This window comes from Eretmochelys imbricata, chromosome 3 (genome assembly GCF_965152235.1).
Source record: "Eretmochelys imbricata isolate rEreImb1 chromosome 3, rEreImb1.hap1, whole genome shotgun sequence".
NCBI classification, from domain to species: Eukaryota; Metazoa; Chordata; order Testudines; family Cheloniidae; genus Eretmochelys; species Eretmochelys imbricata.
In genome coordinates, this window is record NC_135574.1 from 197,995,249 (window position 1) to 198,017,692 (window position 22,444).

Consider the following 22,444-nt stretch of genomic DNA (forward strand, 5'->3'; position numbering starts at 1 on the left):
TGTCACTACTGGAAGGCACTCAAATACCTTGGTGATTCATGTCACAAACACAATCACTTCATTTTCAAAGCAGGTTACTCTACCTGAACTGTATTTTCTCCCCATCCAAAATTTCAAAAGGATGTTTACCAAGCAGACTTACTGCACATCCATAGCTATCTTATTAACCCAAAACAATTGTTACAGTTTGTATGGTTAAGCAGAGTCTGAAATGATAAACCACAGGATACCTCAGCATCAGTCAGCACAACAGTCTGCAACTATGCATGTACAGCCTGACCCAAAGCATGGGCAGCGTGTGAACTGGTTGCTGGGGGAAGGGCCACCCCTTCGGACCGAGGCCCCGTCCCTCCCACTGGAGTCCAGAGGCCTCCGCCCACCGCGGCTGCCAGCCTCCCTGTCCCAGCCCCAGCCCACTGAGCGCCCTCAGGCCCAGAGCGCTGGGCAGGTGGCCTCAGCATCCCAGGCCTGGGAAGCAGAAGGGAGTCTGGGGGTTGAGCGTGGGCAGAGCCACATCTGGCTGCTTGGGGAGGCTTAGCCTCCCCTGGCCTGTGATACCCGCTGCACGTGGTCCAAAGCTTATTAAAGTTAATAAAAAGACACCCATTGACAGGCCGGCTGACAGAAATTCTGGGCCCCAGGGCCAGAGCCAGGGCCATCCCTAGGGGTGGCAAAGCCCAGGGCAGAAGTGATGAATCCATCATTTCTGGTACCACCCACGCCGGCCTGCGGAGCCCCCCAAAGCACAGAGCCCAGAGCAGTCTCGCGCACCTAGGCACCCTGCAGCCCGCCTGGGCTATTTAAAAGGGCCTGGGGCTCCCAGCCACTGACACTACTGCAGCGGCAGCTGGGGGCTCCCGGACCCTTTTAAATCACCTGGGCCCCTGGGCAATTGCCCCTCCCTGTCGGCGGGCCTGCCCATTGACTTCTGTGGTCTTTGGCTATGGCCTTTAGGGTATGTCTACACAGCAACTAGTCTCACAAGGCTGACGTGGCTCACAGGGCTCAGGCTCCGAATCTATTTCATTGCTGTATAGTCTTCTGGGCTCAGGCCGGAGCCCAGGCTCTAGGACCCAGTGAAGTGGGGAGGTCCTAGAGTCTGAGCTCCAACCTGAGCCCGGAAGTCGACACAGCAAGGAAACAGACTCGCAGCCCAAGCCCCGCAAGCCTACGTCAGCTGGCACAGGCCAGCCACAGATTTTTCTTTGCTGCGTGGACATACCCTTGGAGAAGAGATAACAACAGCCTATTAAGGGTATCCTTACACACTGATATCTTTACTTTCACTGAGTAGAACCTTATCTATTAAAGTCCCATTAAAGTCATTGAGGCAGAGTAAGGTACTACCAAATACATGTAAGGATACCGCAATATGGCCCTGAGTAAATAATGAACTATGTAAATAAGAGTCTTTTAAAAATATGTTCTACTAGTCATATATCTGTGAAAGACATATTAAACAATATAGAATAAATAACATTCTTAACAGTTTTAGCTTACATATTATGACGAACATCCTGGAAGACACTATAAAAAAGGATGAGATACAATGCTTGATTCTTCTCTTACTTTCACTGGTATGTCTTAAGAGTAATGACATTGAAGATAAGGGAAATACAGTGGTGTAAAGCCAGTGTAAGTGAGAGAAGAATCCATCCCACTGTTGTGAGGTAAGTATGACATATCAACCCAGATTTGTAGCGGTGATTCAGAATTTCCCTACTTTTTCCATTTTAAAGCAAGTCCCTAAAATTAAGAACACTTGACATTTTGTTTTTCTGTGGTAGCTTTCTTAATGGAAAAAATTAAACTAAAAGGCATTAAAGAAAAAAGAAGTAGAAATTACAATAGATGTATTTTAATTTAAACAAACAATAAAATATTTTAAAATAGGTATTTCTTTTTTAAAAAAAGAAAACAATTTTTACAAACATTTTTGTGGAGCATGTGCACAGATTTCCATAAGGGTATTACGGGTCTGATTCACCATTGCTTTACTCCAGCTGTGCACCAACATAACACCTTTGAAATCCATGCCGTTACACTGGTGTAAAACTGGAGTCATGCATTGATTTATCAAGCCCCTTATTATAAAAGGCAGACATGACTAATTAATTTATTGGGATCTATTCATCCCCCAGTGAACATGTGCAACACATAAAAAACAATACTGTAAAATAAAACAAAACTTATTAAATCATCAGTGAGCACTTCTGGGATAAATATCTTCAGAAGTGCTGAAAGATTAATGAATCAGGTCATAGATATAAATCTCTTATTTCTTAAGTGGATTTTCTGTTAAGTTCCCATGCATGCTGCACCTTGAATAATGGAAATAATTGTATACCTTGCCCCTTCATGCTATGTCTGACCTGACATTTTCATTGAATAGTCTCTTATTCATCATACAAACAAGACAAATCATAAACGCAAAAGCAAATACAAAAACCTCCAGCTATAATCACAAATTGGAAGGAAAAATCATCAACTATATAGCAGGTAGGGTTTAAGGCCACTGAATTCAGGTGTTAAACAACCATTCTAAATGACCTTTCATTACAGTATTATGTGTACTGTACTTCATGGATTACTGGCATTGGCAATCTCATGAGAATATTACCTGCCCTTTAGTAGGCAGAGGTATTATGGAGTTCTAACCTTGCTCATTCAAATCAATATAATATTACAGTTTATTTCTAAGAAAACATTCATTGTTTTGCACACACATAAAAGACAAGAAGAGATGGTATCTTTTCAGGAGTACATGATATTTTGAGTCTGTACACTTTATCATCAACAAGCTAAACAGTAGAATTAAACTACTGAGATATTGACAATCAGATAATATCTGAATGTACATTTCTGGGGCTTTGGGAGCAAGGCTCCTTGGATACAATTTTTGGCCCCATTTCAGGAAAGCACTTAATTTTGTTCCTGATGTTAAGAAAGGTTTAAATCCTATGGGACTTAATTGTGTGCCTAAAATTAAATACACGATTAAGTACTTTCTGTAGAGATATGTTTATAGGAGATTATAATTTAAAGATGCTCCCTCATAAGGGGCTGTTCTGTGAGTGTGGGAAACTGGGGCTGGGAACACCACATGGCTGTGTGCAGCAGCTCACTGCAGAAGCTCTCCAGTTTGTTTTGTTAAAGTTTTATTCCTTTCTCATTCACTGGCTTGTTATTTAATGAGCCCCAGGATCCTTACATGGTGTCAGAAGTGTTGAATGAAAAGGAAACTGCAGTGGTTTTGAAGTTAATCTGTGTTTGCAACTGAAAGCAGAGACAAAGGGAGGCACCAGAGAAGCACATGGAGCACCAGGCACAGAGCCTTTTGCATGTATTTGGTGAGCACAATAGTAAGCTTGACTAGTTTGAGAAGGAGGAGTGGGGGAGCCAAAAATGGATGGATTGCAACCTCCTTCCAGTCTGCAATTGTCAGACAATGTTGCAGAGAACTGGGAAAAAATCAGACAGAGATTTGAATTGTATTTATTAACCGTTGCTTTCCAAAACAGAATGAAACCTTAGAGAGAGAATTTTTTACGAATATGCAAAAAACTGATGACATCACAGAGCAATGTCACAGAATTAAGGAAACTCAGTAAAACCTGTGACTTTGGTGAGGTAACGGAGTCTCTGGTCAGAGACAGAATCATTTGTGGCATTAAAGACAATGTGTTAAGAGAGAGACTGCTCCATGAAGGAGATTTAACTTTAGAAAAAGATCTCCAAAATATGCAGGGCAGCAGAAACTGTGAAAGCACAAATCAAAGAGCTGAATTCACCAGGAGGGGTTATCTATGTACTAAATACTAAATACTATAGCTGGACTACATCAAATCAGAAAGTGGAATCACTCACTATGAAACCACTGCTAGGGAGAAAACTGGGCACAGATGGTTATGTGGAAGCTGTGGCTCACAGTATGGCCCCAAACAATGTGTTGCCTCTGAGAAACTCTGTCATAAATGTCGGGGAAATAATCATTTTGTAAAATGCTGCAGATCTCAAATGCTGAACAGTCAAGTGCATTCAGTTAAAGACAATCTGGGTTGAGGAGTTTTTCATAGACGTACCGGGATCTAGCAAGCCTGATGAGAGTGACTGGATACTGCCTATGACAGTGAATGGAACAATTCCACTGAAACTGGACACAGAAGTTCAGGTTAATATTCTGTTTGAATAAGATTACGTGAGACTGAAAATAAGACCAAAACTGGGACCAACAAAAATAAAAGTAACTGGTTATTCTGGAACAAATATACCAAAGAAGAGAAGGTGCGTTGCTAGCATCAACCATAAAAACACCATGTATAGGCTCCCTTTCCTGTAGTACCAAAAGATGTGACACCAATTTTTAGGCCTGGCTGTATGTGAGAAACTCAATCTGGTAAAATGGGTGCTCTCGCTACAAAATCATACTGAACCTTGCTACAAGGCACTCTTCTGAGAACGTCATGACCTGTTTCAAGGGTTGGGTTGCCTGCAGGGTGAACAAAAATATGGATAAACAAGCAGGACCCTCCAGTTATCCATCCATGTAGAAAGGTACCACCTGCACTTTGTGATAAACTCAAGGCTGAGCTTGAAAGTATGGAAGCAATGCTAGTAAAACAAAAAATTGAGGCACCAACAGAATGGGTGAGCTCCCTCACTATTGTGGAGAAAAGTAACAGCCAGCTACACATATGCTTAGATCCCAGAGACCTCAACAAGGCTAAAAAAGGAGAACATTTCAAACTACCAACCAGAAAAGAGATTATGGCTCAATTTGCAAATGCTCAATATTTCAGTAAATTGGATGCATCCTCAGGTTTTTGGCAGCTAAAAGTAACTGAAGAAAGCTCAAAGCTATGCACATTTAACACCCCATTTGGAAGATACAGATTCTTACAATTACCCTTTGGCATACCTTCAGCACCAGAACTGTACCACAAAACCGTATATCTGATCTATGAACATATTAATGGTGTTCACACCTCAAGGGATGACCTCGTCATCTGGGGCTCAACAAAAGAGGAGCATAATCATAAACTTTGGGAAGTCCTGCATACAACCAGAGCTGCAAACCTCAGACTAAATAGGGAGAAACGTATTTTAGAGGTTACAGAACTGACTTTTGTTTGGGACATTATTTCCAGTGAAGGTGTAAAACCTGACAAGAGGAAGATTTCAGCCACTGAAATGATGCCATGTCCCAAGTCAAAGAAAGATGTCCAACAGTTCCTGGGAATGGTTAATTATCTTAGAAAATTCAAACCTAATTGTAAGGAGAGTGATCACTTTAGATAAGCTATTACCAGCAGGAGAGTGGGGTGGGGGAGAGAAAACCTTTTGTAGTGGTAAACACCCATTTTTTCATGGTTTGTGTGTATAAAAAGATCTTCTGTACTTTCCACAGTATGCATCCGATGAAGTGAGCTGTAGCTCACGAAAGCTTATGCTCAAATAAATTGGTTAGTCTCTAAGGTGCCACAAGTCCTCCTTTTCTTTTTGCGAATACAGACTAACACTATGGATGTAGAAGCCCTCTACACCAACATTCCACACAAAGATGGACTACAAGCCATCAAGAACACTATCCCCGATAATGTCACGGCTAACCTGGTGGCTGAACTTTGTGACTTTGTCCTTACCCATAACTATTTTACATTTGGGGACACTGTATACCTTCAGATCAGCGGCACTGCTATGGGTACCCGCATGGCCCCACAGTATGCCAACATTTTTATGGCTGATTTAGAACAACGCTTCCTCAGCTCTCGTCCCCGAAAGCCCTTACTCTACTTGCGCTATATTGATGACATCTTCATCATCTGGACCCATGGAAAAGAAGCCCTTGAGGAATTCCACTATGATTTCAACAACTTCCATCCCACCATCAACCTCAGCCTGGTCCAGTCCACACAAGAGATCCACTTCCTGGACACTACAGTGCTAATAAACAATGGTCACATAAACACCACCCTATACCGGAAACCTACTGACCGCTATTCCTACCTACATGCCTCCAGCTTTCACCCTGACCACACCACACGATCCATCGTCTACAGCCAAGCTCTGCGATACAACCGCATTTGCTCCAACCCCTCAGACAGAGACAAACACCTACAAGATTTCTATCAAGCATTCTTACAACTACAATACCCACCTGCGGAAGTGAAGAAACAGATTGATAGAGCCAGAAGAGTTCCCAGAAGTTACCTACTACAGGACAGGCCTAACAAAGAAAATAACAGAATGCCAATAGCCGTCACCTTCAGCCCCCAACTAAAACCCCTCCAACGCATTATTAAGGATCTACAACCTATCCTGAAGGATGATCCAACACTCTCACAAATCTTGGGAGACAGGCCAGTCCTTGCTTACAGACAGCCCCGCAACCTGAAGCAAATACTCACCAACAACCACATACCACACAACAGAACCACTAACCCAGGAACTTATCCTTGCAACAAAGCCCGTTGCCAACTGTGCCCACATATCTATTCAGGGGACACCATCACAGGGCCTAATAACATCAGCCACACTATCAGAGGCTCGTTCACCTGCACATCCACCAATGTGATATATGCCATCATGTGCCAGCAATGCCCCTCTGCCATTTACATTGGTCAAACTGGACAGTCTCTACGTAAAAGAATAAATGGACACAAATCAGATGTCAAGAATTATAACATTCATAAACCAGTCGGAGAACACTTCAATCTTTCTGGTCACGCAATCACAGACATGAAGGTCGCTATCTTAAAACAAAAAAACTTCAAATCCAGACTCCAGCGAGAAACTGCTGAATTGGAATTCATTTTCAAATTGGATACTATTAATTTAGGCTTAAATAGAGACTGGGAGTGGCTAAGTCATTATGCAAGGTAGCCTATTTCCCCTTGTTTTTTCCTACCCCCCCCCCCAGACGTTCTGGTTAAACTTGGATTTAAACTTGGAGAGTGGTCAGTTTGGATGAGCTATTGCCAGCAGGAGAGTGAGTTTGTGTGTGTGTGTGTGTGTGTGTGTGTCTCCGGGAAAAAAAAAAGGGGGTGGGGTGGGGTGAGAAAGCCTGGATTTGTGCTGGTCATTGGCCACCTTGATTACCATGCACATTGTAGGGAGAGTGGTCACTTTGGATGAGCTATTACCAGCAGGATAGTGAGTTTGTGTGTGTGTTTTTTGGAGGGGGGTGAGGGGGTGAGAGAACTTGGATTTGTGCAGGAAATGGCCCACCTTGATTATCATGCACATTGTGTAGAGAGTTGTCACTTTGGATGGGCTATTACCAGCAGGAGAGTGAGTTTGTGTGTGGGGGAGTGGAGGGTGAGAAAACCTGGATTTGTGCTGGAAATGGCCCAACTTGATGATCACTTTAGATAAGCTATTACCAGCAGGACAGTGGGGTGGGAGGAGGTATTGTTTTATGATCTTTATGTGTATATAAAGTCTGCTGCAGTTTCCACGGTATGCATCCGATGAAGTGAGCTGTAGCTCACGAAAGCTCATGCTCAAATAAATTGGTTAGTCTCTAAGGTGCCACAAGTACTCCTTTTCTTTTTACTAACACGGCTGTTACTCTGAAACCTAATCTATACACCAAAGCAGCAGCTTTGAGAAAATTCCTAAAGAATAAAAATGAATGGGATGCAAAACAGGAGGAATCATGGGAAAGTTTAAAACAACAACTGATAGAAGAACCAGTGCTGAAGTTCTGTGCACCAGGAAGGCCTGTTAAAATCTCACAGTCTGCTTCACAGTACGGGTTAGATGCAATGATTTTATAGAAACATGAAGGTTGTTGGCAACCAGTGGTATACGCATCCAAATCACTGACTGAGACAGAAACCAGATACACACTGATTGAAAAAGAGCTTTTAGGAATATTGTTTGTGAGAGATTCAATCAGTATATTCATGGACAGACTGGAGGTTGAAAGGGACCACAAGCCCCTAATAGAGTTATTTAGCAAACTGCTAAATGACTGTACTGTACGGATTCAAAGAATGATGATAAAGCTGCAAAAGTATGATTTGATTGTGACCTACACTCGGTAAATTTGTGTTCACTGCAGATGCACTTTCCAGAGAAGACTCTATAGACAGAGATGCAAGCCTATGTAGATCTGATTGTAAAGTCAATTCCCATAACTAACAGGAAACAGTAACAAATAAGAGAGGAAATGGAGAAAGATGAATCATTGGGAATCCTTAAAGAAGTGATCATTAAAAGGTGGCCTGAAAAAAATAAGCAGTTGGTGCCCAAGTTTAAGAGACTATTGGAACTGCAGACATGAACCTACTGTGATAGATGGGGTGATTTTCAAGGGCAGTAAGGCTGTAATTCCAATGAGCCTCCAAAAAGAAATGCGAAGGAAGATCCATGAGGGTCATTCAGGAATTGAGAAGTGCTAACAATGAGCACAAGAGGTGCGGTATTGGCTGCGGAACAATCATGACATCACTAATGTGGTAGGAAACTGCTTTTTCTGCTTGAAATACGAGCCATGCCAACAAGCAGAGCCACTGAGACCTCACCCAGCTCCACAAAGGCGTTATGAGAAGGTAGGCATTGACTTACTTACCTGGCAATCAAAGGATTATTTAATATTTACAGATTATTATTCTCTGTATCCAGAAATTTGCACATTGCACAGTACTAACAGTAAGTTGGTGATAGCCAACATCAAGGGAATCTTCTCCAGACGTGGAATTCCAGATGAAGTTTCTAGTCACAATGGGCCACAATTTTCCAGTGAAGATTTTAGGCAATTTGCTATAGATTGGGATTTTCATCATGAAACATCAAGTCCAAATTACCCCCAATCAAATGGACTTGTGAAAAGATCTATACAGACAGTAAAGAATCTTATGAAAAAGACTTGTGACAGCGAGGATGATTTGTATAAAGCGTGACTGGTTTACTGAAGTACACCCCTGGAAAATGGCTTTTCTCCAGCTCAGCTGTTAATGGGAAGAAGGATCAGATCTACTTGCTGAAATCTCATAACAATTAAGCCATACAGAACATGAGAGAAAATCAGAAGTGGACGCAGAAATATTATTTTGACAAAGGGGCCTGTGATCTCCCATCTCTTAACCCCGGTGATAGAGTGTGCCTGAGGAATCACACCTTCAAATCTTGGGGCCAAAAGGGTATCGTTAAAGAACAGGTCTTATGTAGTCCAGACAGACTAGGGGGACACATTTAGCTGTAATCAAAGGGATCTACAACTAATCCCTGAAAGTTCCAACACATTGACAGGAGATGTGGACTCTGGCATTTCCCATCTGACTGATCCTTTATCATCAACGCACAAAGAAGAAACTGTTAATGAACAAGAGAACTCGGACTAATGCAAGGGTGATACTGAGACTATCAGAGCGGGAGATTAAACATCCTGAAAGACTCCTAGAGACTTGCTAACCTGAATGGAGAAAGGATATTTGAGGAAAGTGAGTGGTAAAGACTCAGCCAAGAGTGATATGCTAATAACCTCCCTGCCCAGGGAGTTCACATATTGGGTTTCTGGAAGTGTATTACATGGGTTGAGAATTGAATGCATGTGTTATTACATGGTTGTTAACTGTGTATGTATATAAGAGTTAATTTGTTTTTCTTTAAGAGGGAAGATGTAGAGATATGTTTGCAGAAGTTTATAATTTAGAGACTTTCCCTCATAAGTAAGGCTAAGACTGAGTCACGGGTATTTTTGGTAAAAGTCATGGACAGGTCACGGGCAATAAATAAAAATTCACGGCCCATGATCTGTCCATGACTTTTACAAAAAATACCCCTGACAAAATCTCTACTTCTGGGGCCACGCTGCTCCGGAGCTGCTCCTGCTGGTGGGGGGCAGGGGCTGCTCCAGTGCTGGGGGTTGACTGCCCCGGCCGCTGCTCTCGGAGACCACTCTCTGGATGGTCTCCAGGCTCCTTAGGCTGCTGCCCTAGGACTGCTGCTTGGGCCTTCCCCAGAGCCAGCCACATTGGCCGCTGTTCTGGCGGTCCTCGGAGCCAGTTCACCGGGGCCACCCGAGCAGCTGCTGGTGGTGCAGCTGGCCCCAGAGCAGCCCCCAGGACCGCTGCTCAGATGCTCCCCAGGGATGCCCCCAGGACCAGCCGCACTGGCCTCGAAGCCAGCTGCCCAGGGCTGCCCAAGCAGTGGCCAGTGCAGCTGGCTTTGGGGCGGCCCCCAGGACTGTTGCTCGGGCACTCCTGGGGGCCGCCCCCAAGGCAGCTGCTTGGCCAGTCCATGGGACCAGCTGCACCAGCCGTTGCTCAGATAGTTCCCGGAGCCAGCTGGCCCCAAGCCTCCCAAGCAGCAGCCAGTGTGGCTGGCCCCGGGGACCGCCAGAACAGCTGGTCCCAAGTCACTCAAGCAGCGGCCGATGCAGCTGGCCGTGGGGAGCACGAGCAGCTGGCCCTGAAGTCAGCAGCACCAGCTGCTGCGGAAGTCACAGAGGTCATGGAAAGTCACAGAATCTGTGAAAGAATCACAGCCTTACTCATAAGGAACTGTGTTGTGAGTGTGGGAATTTGGAGGTGTGCCGCAGAGGAGAACACTACATGGCTTTGTGCAGCAGCTCACTGCAGATGCTTTCCAGTTTGTTTTATTAAAGATTCATTCCTTTCTCATTCACTGGTTTGTTATTTAATGAACCCCAAGATCGTTCCACTGTCCTGAACCAGCACCATACAGCCTGATCCTGCAATAGCTGAGCACCCTCAACACTCAATAGATTGAAAGTTGAGAATGCTCAGCACCTTGTAGGAGGCACGCAGCGACTGACATGGTAAGGTATACATGTGCCAGCTGTGAAATATGTCTATAACATAACTGAACAGAGGTAGATCCTTTGTTAAGGTTGAAGATAGCTTGCTATTGCGAACCTTCCCTAAAAAGAAAGGTAGCACACCTTGACATTTGGTATGCCACATTTTGTCCATGGGAAGAAAGGGGGCACAGGAGATCTGAGGTGAAAGGACAAGATTAGGGAAAGGACAAAGGGAAAAGAACATGTGAGGGAAGGGGGTAAAGAAGGAAGGAACAGATGGTTTGGACCTGGCAGTAAGCAACTAAAGTGAGTTTCTAGATATTCTAATATTTGGGTGAGGATTGTTTGTTTGGGGAGGTATTTGTAAGAGAAAATGTAATTTGGGGTGATATTAGCTGATGAATCCCGGCTGAACCCTGATGAATCACACTTTCTTCCTTAACTGTCTTTAACAACTTGTATTTTAGTTTCTGAATTAGCATTCACGTTTATTATTTGTCCATTTAGATGTGGAAAAGCACTTCTGGGCAGCTGTAATAGCAGAACACTCTGAATTAAGAAAGAGTTTGTTAGCACTCAAGCACTTGAAATGTGTTAAGTGGTTTAAAAGTGGTGCAACTTGAACACAGGGTGAAAGTGTAAGTAGAGACCTGGCATATCTGACAAATGGAATTTAGATATACAAGTTTAACAAGTGTACACTAATGCAGTTGAATGTCAAAACAGAAATGAGATATGCCACTCTTGGAAAGGCAGTTTTTTTTAAAAAGTGTACTTGAGATGTTAAGAATGCATATTTGATTGCTCATTAAAGTGATTATTGTTTTAGAACTGGATTTTTAAAATACATCATGCTGCATCTTTGGGTTTTGAAGCTATTTGAAGTGAGGTTTTAAAATAAAATACGCATCCTTTCAGTTATTTAAATGTAAAAGAAATTGGTGCACCTCAGCGACTGGAAGTTCAAAAAGGTAAGAAGCACTTCTTAATAATGAATAAATGGTTACATTAGTCTGAAAATAATAAAGACATAACAAATGTTATTGTGTATAATTAGGAGGACAAAAACCTCTCAAAGAAAGCTAAGTGTAGTTTCAAATGCATTTCACAGCTTACTCATAGAAGTATTTCTCACCATGTGAACGTTGAGGTTTTTATGCTAACCAAATGGGTAGGAATTTATTTTAAAAGTGGATTGCACAAACACAGTCCTCTCAAACTTCTAAGACTCAAAAATGCGACATGGGCCCTCTCTATATGTGATAAAGTCTAAAATGAGAAATACAATAGCAAAAAAATAGGCACCCATTAGTATCAATTAGGTTTTAAAATCAACCCATAACAAGGTTTAACCCAGCTCTTAACTATATATATAGCTATGCATGAGACCTTACAAACATACAAAACAGGGTCCCCTGCCTTAATGAGATTGGTCTTCTAGATTACAATCTTGTAACATTTATTCACATCAGCTGCCCTTACTTACTACAAATAAAGGGTCAATATTTCTATTTGCATGAACAAGGTCTGCATGTACAAATAAAGTTGCAGGACTGGACCTTAAATTAGGGCCTGACCCTCTAAATCCCATCAAGAATAAATACACAAACAAATAAATTAAATAATTAAAATCCCATAGAAGACAATATGTCCAACAGAAAAGGCCAGTTTTTCAGGAGCTCAGCTCCAATTTAGCCACCTAAATAGGCACAGTGGGTACTGAGCTCTTTTGAAAAACTGGCTATAAAGGTCACAACGGGAACCGCTGGGTGCTGAGCACTTCTGAAATCTGTCCCTTATTTAGGTGCCTAAATGGGAACTTCTGGAAATCTGTCCCCAACTGTGTGTACTGAGCTCTTGAAAAGCCATCCCTGAGCTCTTCTGAAAATCTGGTCCCAAGTGCCTGCAAGATCCCTCCTCCCCCTTTAAACAACTCAATGACAATAGACAGTATTGGGGAGAGAAGGGGTAAGGACAATAGCAAACAATGTAAAGCTACTGTTTTGGAAAGAAAAAGATTAATATATACTCGGTTGTTTTGTGCATTTCTTGCTAATAGTTTACAGGAATTAACAGTGAAAAAATTCATGTTGTGTTGGGTCTAAAATGAATGATGTATTTCATACTGTGGTTCAGATGGGAAATACACAGTGTATTATATACATATGCACACTAGCGGCCTGCATTTTAAAAACTGTTCCCATTCTGGGAGATATTACCGGTTCCAGCAGGAGTCCCCATTTTAAGTACAGGGAATACCTCTTGAGTGGGTAGAATCTCTCAAAATGGAAGAAATTGTCAAGATGTGCCCACTTCCTCCTTGTGCCAACAAATGTGGAATGACTCTCCCCACAAAATTACACCAGCTCGCGCATGCTGCGTCAGGGTATACCAACCCCACATTGGTGAGGAGAGGGTTAAGGAGTTGCTTTGGACACAGGAAGCCATACCTCCTCAACCCTGCTTGGCATGCTCTGATTGGAAGGAGGGTTTCAAAGGGAGCAAATCAGCTCAGTCGGGACGACTGAGCAGGTGAGCAGTTGGGTGCGACAGCCTCCTGCAGAGGACCTGCCAAGGCTCCTAAAGGCTGGGAGCAGGCCCCACGGTCAAGCCACTGCAGACCCTTCATCCGCAGGAACTGAGAATGCTGAACTACGGCAGACATCTTTCTGAAACCGAAGGAGTTGTCACTGGGTGACATGAAACACTCATATGTGTGTGACCTAGAGGCTGAGGCCTTTAGTCTACACTAGCAGACTAGGGTTTTTGCACTGTTATTACAAAATGGATTTACCACAGTTTAGCTTAATCCAATAATTTACCAAAGTAAGGTACACTGGTATAAGTGCAGTTTAAACAAGTTTAACGAGCATCAATCTAACTAATTTGATTTTACATTGATTTAACTACACCAGTGCAAGGTTTCTAGTATAGATAACTGTTCTGAAAGTACTAATGCCCAGTTCCCCATCCTGTTGGCTCAGGGAGCAAAAGACCAAGAACAGCAAGGCCAGTTTACCTTACTGGCAAAAGCTGAGGACAGAGTTACACCCTAACTTTTAATTTTCAGTCTTTCTGTTGTTTCATTATGGGCTTAATCAAGGGTTTCCGCACGAGGCCCTAGCAAGAAGCAACACATTGTTCTGCTGCCCCAGAACAAAGATCATGACTCTGTTACAATTTACCTTATTGGTTACCCCTTGCTTCAGAAGGCATAACCTGTTCCTGGTCTATATCCGGGACAGGGTATTTTCCCCAGCGTGCTGGCTAGCACACCTATGCTAGCATTGGAGTAATGGAGCCAAAGCTTTATGAAATCCCTGTGTTGTCAAGCCCACTTGCACAGGGGATGGACGTGGTGTTCTGCAGAAGCTGATCTCTTTCCCACACCACTGCCCAGGATCTCGGTTGCCTGCCCAAAAGGAATATGCCTGTGCTTCTTTCCTTACTCCCGTCCATTGTGCAAGCCAGGCCACTGTCTGGCCCTATGTTTGTGTTCTCTCCTTGCAGCAGTAGATCTCACCATCCGCTCCCACAGTGAAGGGATACGCTCAAACCTTTGCAGGCATTAGCAAGTCTTCTGTTTCATTTTCATTCTAACAGCAGAGCCACAAACACCTGTAATACATTCTCCTTTAACAATGCCAACATACCTAACTCAGCATCCCAGCATCCAGTTACCGATTTTGTGCTTGGAGGTAGCAGGACTTGGTGAGTTTGGTCTGTCTGAGGATTGTCTGTTTGGCTGGTTATTTGTTCTCTGTGTACAGGCTGTGTAACTGGGCCATGGGCCCCTGAGTAAGCCCTTGAAGCTTTGCTCAGTGCCTTGCTAAAGGCTGCAAGGCTCTAACCCTTGGAATTTTGATCAGCCCAACTGTTTGAAGTCTCTGCGTGGTTAATTACTCCCTGGTGGTGCAGGGCAGAGCTGAGCTAAGCAGGGAAGACTTTGGTATAAAAGTTGATAGTAATAAATAGAAACCAGCAGTTAGAAATTATAGAAAATTGATAAGGGAACCCAAGGGAACCCAAGGATAAATCTACGGCCAGCAGAGTTAAGGACAATAAGAATGAGTTCTTTAAATATATTAGGAACAAAAAGAATCCTGACAATGGTATTGGTCCATTAAGAGATGGAAATGGCAAAATTATCAATAATAAAAAGAAGCTACTAAATATTGAAATTTTTAAATCAACAGGTACAGATAACTTGCATCCAGGAGTTTTAAAAGAGCTGGCTAAGGAGCGCTCTGGACCATTAACGTTGCATTTCAATAAGACTATGGGAAGTTCCAGAAGATTGGAAGAAAGCTAATATTATGCCAATTTTTAAAAGGGTATATTGGTTAATGACAGTAATTATAGCCCCGTTAGCGTGACTTCGATCCCAGGCAAGATAATGGAGCAGCTGATACAGGACTTGATTAATAAAATAATAAAGGAGAGCAATGTAATTAATGTCAGTCAACATGGATTTTATGGAAAATAGATCCTGTCAAAATAACTAGATATCTTTTTTTAAATGAGATTATAAATTTGGTTGATAGAGGTAATAGTGTCAATGTAATATACTTCGATTTCTGTAAGGCATTTGACTTAACACAGCAAAACATTTAGATTACAAAACTAGAATGATATAAAATTAACATGGGCACATTAAACGGAAGCAAAACTGGCTAGCTGATTGAAATGCAATTAAAAACAGGGAACAGTCATTGAGTGTGGGTGTGTAGTGAGGAGGTGTGGCTGCCCTCAGAGGCAGACGTGGAGGAGATACCATAAGACACCTGATGGGTGGAGCCAGGAGGACCATGCCCCTCATGCCGGAAGCAGAGGGGCGGGACAGGAAGAGAAAGTATAAAAGGCCGGCCCTGCAGCTCAGTTAGGAGGGAGCTGCCGAGGGAGACAGATGCATCTTCCCTGTTGCAGGAGTGGGATGCTGAGGAGAGCCGCGCCTGCCCTGAGGGCCTAGATGAGCTTCCTGAGACCCCTGACACTGAGGAACTGCTACCACTACCCTTGGCAGTGTATCTCAGGGAGACTGAGGACAACCCCTGGATGCAGGTACACCCGAGAGTGGGAAGTAGACTAGGGAAACTAGACAACAGTCTGGTTAAGAGCTGGCCTGAAACAAGGTCAGCATGTTGCGAGTGGATCCCCGCTGACCTAGTGGTGGGCCACTCTGCCACCGTTAGAGCCCTGGGCTGGGATGTGGTAGAGTTGGGCGGGCCTGCGTCCTGCCTTCCACCCCACCCCTGGAGTGGCAGTACTCCCCCTCCTTAGGCCAAGGGGACCGTGCTCCTTGGACACCCCTGCCGGAGCCCCATAAGACCATGGTTGGTGCTCACCCATGCAGGAGCCCCATAGACCATGGTTGGGGCTACAGCTCTGCCAGACTGCAGGCCAAAGCCCTGACTGTTTGCTGTCCCACCCTGCGTGAAGGCTGGGCATATGAACTGCTACAGCTGTGCCTGAATGCAGGCCTGAGCTCTGATTGTTTACTGCCCTGCCCTACTTAAAGGCTAGGCTTATAACTTAGTAATGCTCTGTCCTGATCGCCAGCCAGAGCCCAGGCTGTTTGTGGCCCATCCCTGCTTGACGGCTGGGGCCCATCGAGTATCGCTAATCCCCCTGTCTTTGTTTTGAGCATACTCTAGCAGACCAGACTGGCAGGAGGCAGGGCCTCCCTCAGAAGTGGATGCAGAGGGACAGCCCCACCCACCTACAGTGTGTTTCCAGTGGGGTTCCACTGGGATCAGTTCTTGGCCCTATGCTATTTAACATTTTTATCAGTGACCTGGAAGAAAACAAAATAATCACAGATAAAATTTGCAGATGACACAAAAATTGAAGAGGTAAATAATGAAGAGGACAGGTCACTGGTTCAAAGCTATCGAGAACACTTGGTGCAAGCACACAACTTGGTGCAAGCACACACATGCGTTTTAAAATGGCTACATGTAAATGTGATCATCGAGGAATAAAGAATGTAGGCCACACTTACAGGATGGAAGACTTTCTCCTGGGAAGCAGTGACTCCTAAAAACATTTGGGGGTCACGGGGGATAATCAATTTAACACGATCTCCCCTTGTGACACTGTGGCCAAAAACAGCTAATACGATCCTGGTATGTATAAACAGGGGAATCTTGAGTAGAAGTAGGCATTATTTTACCTCTCTATTTGGCACTGGTGTGACCACTGCTGGAATACTGTGTCCAATTCTGGTAACCACAATTTAAGGACGTTGATTAAATTGGAGAGGGTTCACAGAAGACCCATGAGAATGACTGATTAAAGGATTAGAAGACACGCCTTACAGTGAAAGATTTAAGGACCTCAATCTATTAATATTAAAAGGGAAGGCTAAGGGGTGGGTTGATTACAGTCTATAAATATATTCATGGGGAAATTATATTTAATAATGGTCTTTTCAGTCTAGAAGAGAAAGGTATAACAAGCCAATGATTGGAAGTTGAAGCCAGACAAATTCAGACTGGAAATAAGGTGTACATTTTTTTTTACAGAGAATAATTAACCATTGGAACAATTTACCAAGGGTCATAGTAGATTCTCCATCACTGATCATTTTAAAATTAAGATTGGATATTCTTCTAAAAGATCTTCTCTAGGAATTATTTTGGGGAAGTTCTCTGGCTTGTGCTATACAGGGGGTCAGTCTAGCTGATCATAATGGTCCCTTCTGACCTTAGACCCTATGACCATGAAAAAACAAATGACAGAAGAGCTTCTGAAAGGTGTTGCACTCCAACGTATCCCCCATATGAATGCAAAAAGTTCCATGCAGACAGACCCCTGCAACCTTACAGATCTCAGCTGCGGTCAGTGTGGAACCTCCTGCCAGGTTGGGGTCAGAAATGATACCTACACACACACTGTGTTATTTTTCTGCTAATCTACTGTGACTTTCTTGGATCTTCACTAATTCTTGACCATCTCAGATTGGTTTGTTTTTGTTATAGTAGTAAAGATCAAGCCAGGGGCAGATTTATTTAAATACTCCCATGTCACCTTTCAACAAGGTATTCAAGGCGTAGTTACCATATGGCACAACACTAAAGAATTCACTAACATTTCTTTTGCTCAAAGAGCTTACCTCATTTGGATCAATGAGACAGATCTGTCTAATCACTGCTACCCCAAATCTTTTCAAATCTTAAACTCTACCCGAAACAACGTTCTTATGATAAAATAGATGTTACTTTAGGTAATGTACTGTAAACTGGAAGGCATCCTCGTCATCACATTGCAGTGACTGCCAAAAGGAGCTGAATTTTCAGAATGGCTAATAATATAGAAATTGTGTTTCATTGTTGTTTTGGTTTTTTGCAGTGGTTCCTCCTCATCCAGTCATCTGTGTCTGTCTCTTACACATTGCCCTCAGTTCAACAGAAAGTCAGATCAACATAGTGGTATCCCCAAAACTTTTACTTTTTGATCCTTCATTAATTAACAGCCATTCTATTAATTAATTTGTGATTTCATCCCACAGCTTGCTTGGAGACTGATCCACACATTGCTCTGTAAATCATGCTATAAGAAGACACTCCTTGGCGTGAATGATCAATACCTTCCTCTCCGGGGACATAAGAGTGTCTTCTCAGTTTTCAGTGTTAGATAAAAATTAAACTTAGATGATAAAATCAAGCAGTTTGGAAAGCATTGCCTATCTATCTATGATACTTATGGCCCCCCATCACTGTGGTCTCTAAGTGCCTCACAATCTTTAATGCATTTATTATTTCTCACAATAGTCCTATGAGGCAGGAGAGGCATTCTATAAATGGGGAATTGAGGAACTAAGTGACTTGCCCAAAGTCATACAGGAAGTCTGTGGCAGAGCAAGAAATTGAACCCAAGCCTCCTGAGGTCCTAGCCAAGGCCTAACTGCTGGATTATCCTTCCTCCCTAAACTATCTTTCAGCACAATTAGACGGGGCAATATACAGCAGCCACTTTCCGGGCTAAAATCCTCCATGCCATGATTAGGTTCAAGGTCTCTCCATTATAATCTATAAAAGATCGGTTTAAAATGAAGGATATGGATTCATCTTTGAAACTGACCCTTCACATTGATAATCCGCTTGATTTTAGCTAAACTGCATAGATAGTCTAATTTAGGGACACACTATAGACTTATGCAATGGGTTATATGGTGGTTAGAGGATGGGAAGGCCTGAGAAGAGGGCTGCCAGCCTGCTTCCTGAAAAATTCCTTCCAGAACTATGCAGGAATGCATGCTGCAACGGTAGCATGGCCACCCTTTGAAAGGCTGCAGAAGGCACGTCTCCCCATGGCAGAGACTAGAACTGACATTTGTTGTTTCACAGCTATGGACTTCCTGGGCCCTAAACCTGGGCGCTATATAAAGTAAATCAGCTCAGGTCTAACCGTATATAATGAAATGGCAGGTAACAGGAACACAGGAAAAAAGAAAAAGCTGCCTCTCTAACAGTTCAGGAGGACTTGTGGCACCTTAGAGACTAACCAATTTATTTGAGCATGAGCTTTCGTGAGCTACAGCTCACTTCATCGGATGCATACTGTGGAAACTGCAGAAGACATTATATACACAGAGATCATGAAACAATACCTCCTCCCACCCCACTCTCCTGCTGGTAATAGCTTATCTAAAGTGATCATCAAGTTGGGCCATTTCCAGCACAAATCCAGGTTTTCTCACCCTCCGCCTCCGCCCCCCGACACACACACAAACTCACTCTCCTGCTGGTAATAGCCCATCCAAAGTGACCACTCTCTTTACAATGTGTATGATAATCAAGGTGGGCCATTTCCAGCACAAATCCAGGTTTTCTCACCCCCCCACCCCCATACACACACAAACTCACTCTCCTGCTGGTAGTAGCTCATCCAAACTGACCACTCTCCTTACAATGTGTATGATAATCAAGGTGGGCCATTTCCAGCATAAATCCAAGTTTAACCAGAACGTCTGGGGGGTGGGGAGGTAGGAAAAAACAAGGGGAAATAGGCTACCTTGCATAATGACTTAGCCACTCCCAGTCTCTATTCAAGCCTAAATTAATTGTATCCAATTTGCAAATGAATTCCAATTCAGCAGTTTCTCGCTGGAGTCTGGATTTGAAGTTTTTCTATTGTAATATCGCAACTTTCATGTCTGTAATTGCGTGACCAGAAAGATTGAAGTGTTCTCCGACTGGTTTATGAATGTTATAATTCTTGACATCTGATTTGTGTCCATTTATTCTTTTACGTAGAGACTGTCCAGTTTGACCAATGTAAATGGCAGAGGGGCATTGCTGGCACATGATGGCATATATCACATTGGTGGATGTGCAGGTGAACGAGCCTCTGATAGTGTGGCTGATGTTATTAGGCCCTGTGATGGTGTCCCCTGAATAGATATGTGGGCACAGTTGGCAACGGGCTTTGTTGCAAGGATAGGTTCCTGGGTTAGTGGTTCTGTTGTGTGGTATGTGGTTGTTGGTGAGTATTTGCTTCAGGTTGGGGGGCTGTCTGTAGGCAAAGACTGGCCCAAGATTTGTGAGAGTGTTGGGTCATCCTTCAGGATAGGTTGTAGATCCTTAATAATGCGTTGGAGGGGTTTTAGTTGGGGGCTGAAGGTGATGGCTAGTGGCGTTCTGTTATTTTCTTTGTTAGGCCTGTCCTGTAGTAGGTGACTTCTGGGAACTCTTCTGGCTCTATCAATCTGTTTCTTCACTTCCGCAGGTGGGTATTGTAGTTGTAAGAATGCTTGATAGAAATCTTGTAGGTGTTTGTCTCTGTCTGAGGGGTTGGAGCAAATGCGGTTGTATCGCAGAGCTTGGCTGTAGACGATGGATCGTGTGGTGTGGTCAGGGTGAAAGCTGGAGGCATGTAGGTAGGAATAGCGGTCAGTAGGTTTCCAGTATAGGGTGGTGTTTATGTGACCATTGTTTATTAGCACTGTAGTGTCCAGGAAGTGGATCTCTTGTGTGGACTGGACCAGGCTGAGGTTGATGGTGGGATGGAAATTGTTGAAATCATGGTGGAATTCCTCAAGGGCTTCTTTTCCATAGGTCCAGACGATGAAGATGTCATCAATATAGCGCAAGTAGAGTAGGGGCGTTAGGGGACGAGAGCTGAGGAAGCGTTGTTCTAAGTCAGCCATAAAAATGTTGGCATACTGTGGGGCCATGCAGGTACCTATAGCAGTGCCGCTGATCTGAAGATATACATTGTCCCCAAATGTGAAATAGTTATGGGTGAGGACAAAGTCACAAAGTTCAGCCACCAGGTTAGCCGTGACATTATCGGGGATACTGTTCCTGACGGCTTGTAGTCCATCTTTGTGTGGAACGTTGGTGTAGAGGGCTTCTACATCCATAGTGGCCAGGATGGTGTTATCAGGAAGATCACCGATGGATTGTAGTTTCCTCAGGAAGTCAGTGGTGTCTCGAAGGTAGCTGGGAGTGCTGGTAGCGTAGGGCCTGAGGAGGGAGTCTACATAGCCAGACAATCCTTCTGTCAGGGTGCCAATGCCTGAGATGATGGGGCGCCCAGGATTTCCAGGTTTATGGATCTTAGGTAGTAGATAGAATATCCCAGGTCGGGGTTCCAGGGGTGTGTCTGTGCGGATTTGATCTTGTGCTTTTTCAGGAAGTTTCTTGAGCAAATGCTGTAGTTGCTTTTGGTAACTCTCAGTGGGATCATAGGGTAATGGCTTGTAGAAACTCGTGTTGGAGAGCTGCCGAGCAGCCTCTTGTTCATATTCCGACCTATTCATGATGACAACAGCACCTCCTTTGTCAGCCTTTTTGATTATGATGTCAGAGTTGTTTCTGAGGCTGAGGATGGCATTGTGTTCTGCATGAATGAGGTTATGGGGCAAGTGATGCTGCTTTTCCACAATTTCAGCCCGTGCACGTCGGCGGAAGCACTCTATGTAGAAGTCCAGTCTGCTGTTTCGACCTTCAGGAGGAGTCCACCTAGAATCCTTTTTTTTGTAATGTTGGTAGGGAGGCCTCTGTGGATTAGTATGTTGTTCAGAGGTGTGTTGGAAATATTCCTTGAGTCGGAGACGTCAAAAATAGGATTCTAGGTCACCACAGAACTGTATCATGTTCGTGGGGGTGGAGGGGCAGAAGGAGAGGCCCCAAGATAGGACAGCTTCTTCTGCTGGGCTTAGAGTATAGTTGGATAGGTTAACGATATTGCTGGGTGGGTTGAGGGAACCATTGCTGTGGCCCCCTGTGGCATGTAGTAGTTTAGAAAGTTTAGTGTCCTTTTTCTTTTGTAGAGAAGCAAAGTGTGTGTTGTAAATGGCTTGTCTAGTTTTAGTAAAGTCCAGCCACGAGGAAGTTTGTGTGGAAGGTTGGTTTTTTATGAGAGTATCCAGTTCTGAGAGCTCATTCTTAATCTTTCCCTGTCTGCTGTAGAGGATGTTGATCAGGTGATTCCGCAGTTTCTTTGAGAGCATGTGGCACAAGCTGTCAGCATAGTCTGTGTGGTATGTAGATTGTAATGGATTTTTTACCTTCAGTCCTTTTGGTACAATGTCCATCTGTTTGCATTTGGAAAGGAAGATGATGTCTGTCTGTATCTGTACAAGTTTTTTCATGCAGTTGATAGATTTCCACTCCATACGGCTAAATGCAGTGCCTTGTATAATGACAGGTTTCAGAGTAACAGCCGTGT

General features: G+C 43.6%; 1 protein-coding gene across 1 annotated transcript in view; it reads right to left on the reverse strand.

Annotated features, from left to right (window-relative positions):
* Window positions 1–22,444, reverse strand: part of MACROD2 (mono-ADP ribosylhydrolase 2) — a 1,333,771-nt gene that overhangs the window by 165,293 nt on the left and 1,146,034 nt on the right. The gene's annotated exons all lie outside the window — the stretch shown is intronic.